This window comes from Myotis nattereri, assembly GCF_964212035.1.
Source record: "Myotis nattereri genome assembly, chromosome: 12".
Lineage (NCBI taxonomy): Eukaryota > Metazoa > Chordata > Mammalia > Chiroptera > Vespertilionidae > Myotis > Myotis nattereri.
This window is the reverse complement of record NC_138087.1, coordinates 33,835,407-33,841,406: the sequence shown is the minus strand read 5'-3', so window position 1 is coordinate 33,841,406 and position 6,000 is coordinate 33,835,407. Positions and strand designations below refer to the sequence as shown.

The 6,000-nt window shown below is 36.0% G+C and overlaps 1 protein-coding gene across 7 annotated transcripts in view; it reads left to right on the top strand.

The window, feature by feature from the left end:
* The first annotated feature begins 233 nt into the window (after positions 1 to 233).
* IL33 (interleukin 33) overlaps positions 234 to 6,000 on the top strand; it is a 44,289-nt gene continuing 38,522 nt past the window's right edge. For 4 of the 7 annotated variants that reach the window (XM_081103829.1, XM_081103826.1, XM_081103830.1 and 1 more), the window contains exon 1: positions 279 to 321. The gene's annotated coding sequence lies outside the window, so the exon portion shown is untranslated. Of the gene's footprint in view, positions 322 to 6,000 lie in introns of all 7 variants that reach the window. The other 3 variants (XM_081103823.1, XM_081103827.1, XM_081103831.1) reach the window with 2 other exon arrangements.

Here is a 6,000-nt window from a genome sequence, read left to right as displayed (position 1 = left end):
GTAAAATGATTCTGATGTGAGTTGTAAGTAAAAAAACACACACACAACCAAACAAAATAAAAATGCAGAACATAAAATCTGTAATTGTTGTATTAATTTTAAGATGAATATGGGAAGAAAGCAGTGAATCTTAGATGTTGACAGGACTGATCCCTCTATTGGCTTTTTACATGCAATTCAAAACCTAAAATCTCACCCACTCAGATCTCCCCTCTGCAGCAGTTTGGTTCTCTGCCAAGTGTTGGGTAATAAATAGAGTCTGCAAGTTCTCGGAACACAGAGCTGCAGCTTCTCAGGGAGAATTCAAAACAAAATCACAAGGTAAGAATGAAACCACTATTTTGATAGATTTTCGTCACATTTTGCAAAATAAGATCTTGGAAACCATGAAGAACTGTTTTATATTTATATAGAATATATGAGGCTAACTTGCTATTATTATTGCAAATAGCAGTATAAATTGATGATGACAGTTGCTACCAACTTATAATACCACTTTGATTTTTCTTTGGGTGACTTGGAAAATCAACTAATTGCTAAAATAGATTGTAATAGACTTTATAGTAAATGTTCTCTTCCCTCACCACAAAACTTCAGAAAGGAAGTTAATGATTCTCCTTCATACTCCTAATGCTTATCCAAGACAAACTTACAATTGTTTAGGTGCCCTCTCCTCAAAATCATTTGTTAAAAAACAAACAATTTGTGGGGGAAAAAATAAGGCATTGACATCCGAACAGGGTAAATACAAAAGCTCATTAGTTTTGCTACTTTTCTTCATTTAAATTTTCCTTTAAAGTTTGTTTTGCTCTCTTTATTTCTTTCTGTCCATTTCATGGCATTTTTTTTTCTCCTTGTCTATTTTTCTGCCTTATCTTTCCATGCATGAACATATGCCTCCAGACTATTTTAATAATGAAGGTAAAGCAAGTCAGAAGCAATCACTAAAGGAAACTATTGTTACTCACTGAACATGTACTAAATGTGAGATATGTTTCCCACATTATCCCATTTGCTCCTTACAGTACCTCTGTGACATAAATATTGTCTTTTCCATTTATTAAACAAGTGAGATTTAGAAAGGTTGTACTAAGCCAGGATGACATAATCAGTAAATTTTAGACCAGAGATTTAAACCCAGATGCAAGTCCCATGAAGGAAAAAGAACCATGAAGGAAGCTGAATTCCAAATGACATCATTTAGTGCATTTCCAATCCTCTTTGAGAAGCCATCATCTATTCAAAGTTTCCATCATTATCAAACATAAAATATGTTAGTGAGATGATATTCAAACCTGACACCGATTTTCTTTAAGGCTACATTCATAGCCATGTTAAAGAAAGAATACCCTGCCAGTCACCATTTTTGTATGTAACTTTCATTTGCCATTCCATTGGTATTGCCTGAACCAAGGGGAGTCCACCCACAAAATTGGCTAGGTGCTTCACTTTTATTCAGCACACTAGTCTACATCTAATTCCCCTTCACTTTATAAATTGGATGATCATCACAATTTTTCCTAGTGCATCTGAGACATTTTGTACAAATGTTTTGCTCATTATGACTCTTTAGCCAAAGATTCAATTTTTTTTTATCCTCACCCAAGGACAGAGAGAAAGAGAGAGAGAGAGAGAGAAAGAGAGAGAGAGAGAGAGAGAGAAACATGATTGGTTGCTGTCCCCATGTGCCCTGACCAGGGATTAAACCTGCAACCTAGGTATGTGCCTTGACCGGAAAGTGAACCTGCAACCTTTCAGTGTACCAGACGATGCTCAACCAACAGCCACTCTGGCCAGGCTCAATATTTTCTTAAAGTGTTTGACAGAACTTCATTGTTCTTCATATCTGCTGGGTTCAACTCTAAACTACTCAAACATCTTAACCTGTTGGCTCTATCAATGGCAGTTATTTAAGAAATGCGATTTAAGCAGTTCTATTTTCTTTATAAAGAGGAGATTATATGCCTTTTCCCATCTATATATGAATGCCCAAACCTGTAAATAATTTTTTATTTATTTTAGAGAGAGAGGAAGAAAGCCAGGAAGAGAGAGAGAGATTTGTTTTTCCACCTATTTATGTATTCATTGGTTGATTCTTGTATGTGCCCTGACCACTGAAAATAGTTTTTATAAGAATTTATTTGAGCCAAAATGACAATGCTGGGAAGCAAGATCTCAAATGCTCCAAAGAATGAGTTTTGCAATTTCCTTTATACCTTTGGAATGAAGGAGGGAACATAAGGAAGATTACATGAAGGTGGAAGAAAGCAGGTGGAGATTGAATTACAGGATAGTTAACAAGATTATGTGCTCTCCAGAGGGTAGTTACACCTTGAGAGGGGTATACTTCCGGCATTTCAAAGGTGTGTTAACCTAGATGCACAAGAACAATGGACAGGACTAGTTTAAAACCTTTCGCTAAAGACGTTATAGGCCTGAGGTGAGACTACCCACCAGGATCTGTTCAGTGAGGAATTTATAATCACATCACCCTGTGAAGTTACTTTTGGTTCCATTTATTATAGCTTTTTTTTTTGTCCACACCCCTTTGTTCTTTCATTTGGGGGCTTATTACATCCAAACATGAATTTTTCTCTAACTTGAATTTATTAGTTCTAAAGTTTTCCCTCCTAAGGTTTTACTTTTTCCATTATCATGTATACATTTTTATGTATTATCTGTCCACAGTCTTTAACAATCCTGTTTAAACAATACTTCATCAGTAGTCAACATGATTGGTTCATAGCAGTAAATTAGTAGTAGTAGTAGTAGTAGTAAGTTTCCTTGAGTAAGATTTCTTTTTAATCTTTTTTAAAACTTTCAGTCACAAACATAGATGCCAACATTCATTCTAATATAATTTGGTGGCTATCTTCAGCTTCCTCTTTTTTTCTTTTTATTTATTTCAGAGTGGAAAGGAGAGGGAGAGAGAGATAGAAACATCAATGATGAGAGAGAATCATCGATCGATCGGCTGCCTCCAGCATGCCCCACACTGAGGATTAAGCCCACAACCCAGGCATATGCCTTGACTGGGAATCGAACTGTGACCTCCTGGTTCATAGGTCAATGACACTCAACCACTGAGCCACGCTGGCTGGGCTTCAGCTTCCTCTTTTAAGAAAAATGTAATATATATATATATATATATATATATATATATATATATATATGTATATATATGCCTAATATGCAAATTGTCCCCCTGGGAGTTCGACCCGGAGACCAGGAGTTCCACTATGACGTGCGCTGACCACCAGGGGATGGCATGGAATGAAGGGCGGCTCTGGCCTGCACCCGAAGAAAGGCCCCAGCCAGCACCTGGAAGGCACCAATTGGCCCTGATCGCCGGACGGGCCTAGGGACCCTACTCATGCATGAATTTCATTCTCTGGGCCTGTAGTGACTTGTATAAGATCCATATTACCTGAATGTATATGTAGCATTATTTATCAAAGAGGGTGACTATTTTTCATTTCCTGACTTACTCAAGAGCCATATGGTTTGTGAAGCCATATTGTAATTGTCACTATGTGGTGGTTGTTAGAATAAAGTAGATGTCATTAACTCAAAGGAGCATAAGCTGTTTTACTAAGAAATTTTGGAGGGTTCCATGCCTAAGACATGACATGTAATGCTTACACCTGACTATCCAATTATTATTACCATTTATTATGTCATGTGGAAAGATTTCTCTTCGGTACTATGAAGTCGATGAAATTAGACTCAGCATTAGAAACATTAAAGTCATTTGCATTGTGAGTGCCAGTGTGTATGTGGGGAGATACTGTTTATAAATCCTTACATCTTTTAATTCATTACAGTATAAAAATTAGATAGAAGTCCATTTTTTAAGTACCATCCGATTTTTTTTTTCCTGATTGTTTGTGGCAAATGCTCCTAAAAGAATATCTGGGTTTAGACTCAGAGAGTCTCCCTACTATCTAGGCAGAATCATGCAGTGACTACTATAACTCTACGGTTGTGGTTCATTGTTAGCTCCAGATAACTTTTATGCCTATAATATGTAAGACGTCTTCTTGGAAAAGGAAGAGACACAATTACATTCTTTTGCATTGGGTTGTTGAGTATAATCAAGAAGAGGTCTTATCTGTTCAGAGGAAAATGAGTAAGTCTTATCTTGGAGAAAAATAAGACATAGAAGACTGTGTTTAGCACAGTTTTTCCACTTAAATAGTTTTTACCTCAAACCCAGCTACCAGCTTACCAAGGCTGAATCCCATGTAAAAATGATTAAATCAGCTGGAGAGGTCCATGAAATAGGCAAGGTGGGAGACAAAGGCTTGTCATACCATGGTGGACAAGTTTCTAGACCTCTGAGATGTATTTTTTGTTCACTCACAGGGAAGTTCTGTTTAATTTTTTATTAAGTATCCAGAGTGTGGATTGTGACTTCGTTCACTCTGGTCAATGGCCAGGAACTCTCACATCTGTGAGTGGAAAACTTCCATACTCTTAATTTTTAAATGTCTTCTAAAAATCAAATTCAATATTTATCTAATGCACTATGTGGTGGTTGTTTCATAGAATAAAGAAGATGCACTTTGCCCTGACCAGTTTGGCTCAGTGGATAGAGCGTTGCCCTGTGGACAGAGGGGTCCCAGGTTCGATTCCAGTCAGGGGCATGTACCTTGGTTGCGGGCACATCCCCAGTAGGGGGTGTGCAGGAAACAGCTGATCGATGTTTGTCTCTCATCCATGTTTCTCTCTATTCCTCTCCCTTCCTCTCTGTAAAAAAAAATCATAAAATATATATTTTTTTAAAAAAAAGAAGATGCAGTTTATTACTGAGTGGTGACCATATTTTTAACTGTGAAAAAAAATCTCATGGCTCATTCAGGGGTAATGCTCAAAATGGTTAATAGCTGGTATATATGAGCATACATAAATGAGAGAGGAACCAGTCACATGGAGCATGTGTCCATTTCCTGTCTGATCATTTTCTAGTCAGCTCAATTCATTCTTTCTTTTAAAATATTTTTTAATTTTTCAATTATAGTTGGTATGCAATATTATATTAGTTTCAGATGCACAACTCAACAATTAGACAATTTATATGTTAAAAGTGATGACCCTGAAAAATATAGTACCTGTCTGACACCATACTTAGTTATTACAATATTATTGACTATATTCCTTATGCTATTTTTTTATATCCCCATGATTATTCTGTAACCACCAATTTTTACTTCTTAATCCCTTCACCTTTTTCACCACTCCCCTAAACCTCTCCCATCTGGCAATGGTCAAAATGTTCTCTGTATCTATGAGTCCGTTTTTGTTCTCCTTGTTTGTGTAGTTTTTTTGAATCCACATATAAGTGAAATAGGACTTTTGTCTTTCTCTGTACAACTTATTTCACTCAGCACAATACCCTCTAGGTCCACCTATGTTATTGGAAATGGCAAGATTGCATTTTTTTAATGGGTGAGTCATATTTTATTACATATATGCACCACTTCTTCATCCATTCATCTATTGGTGAACACTTAGATTGCTTCTGTATCTTGCCTATTATAAATAATGCTACAATAAACATATATATGGATGCACATGTCTTTTCAACTTAGTGTTTGGGTTTCCTAAGATAAATATCAGGAAGTGGAATTGTTGGGTCCTTATTTGTCTCCTGTTATAACCTTTGTCTGGTGTTAATATTGCTACCCCAGCCTTTTTGTTGTTGTTTTCATTTTCATTAAATATCTTTTTCCATCTCTTGCAACTTCTGTGTCTTTCAATATGAAGTAAGTCTCTTGTAGATTGCATATGTCATGAATCTTGTTTTCTTATCCATTCAGCCATCCTTTAGATTGGAGTATTTAATCCATTTTTATTTAAAGTAATTGTTGATAGATATATATTTATTGTCATTTTATTATTCATATGTTATATTTTATGTCTTCTTCTTCTTAAGACCCTTCAACATTTCTTGTAATACTACTGGTTTGGTGTTGAGGAACTCCTTTAGCTTTTTCTTGT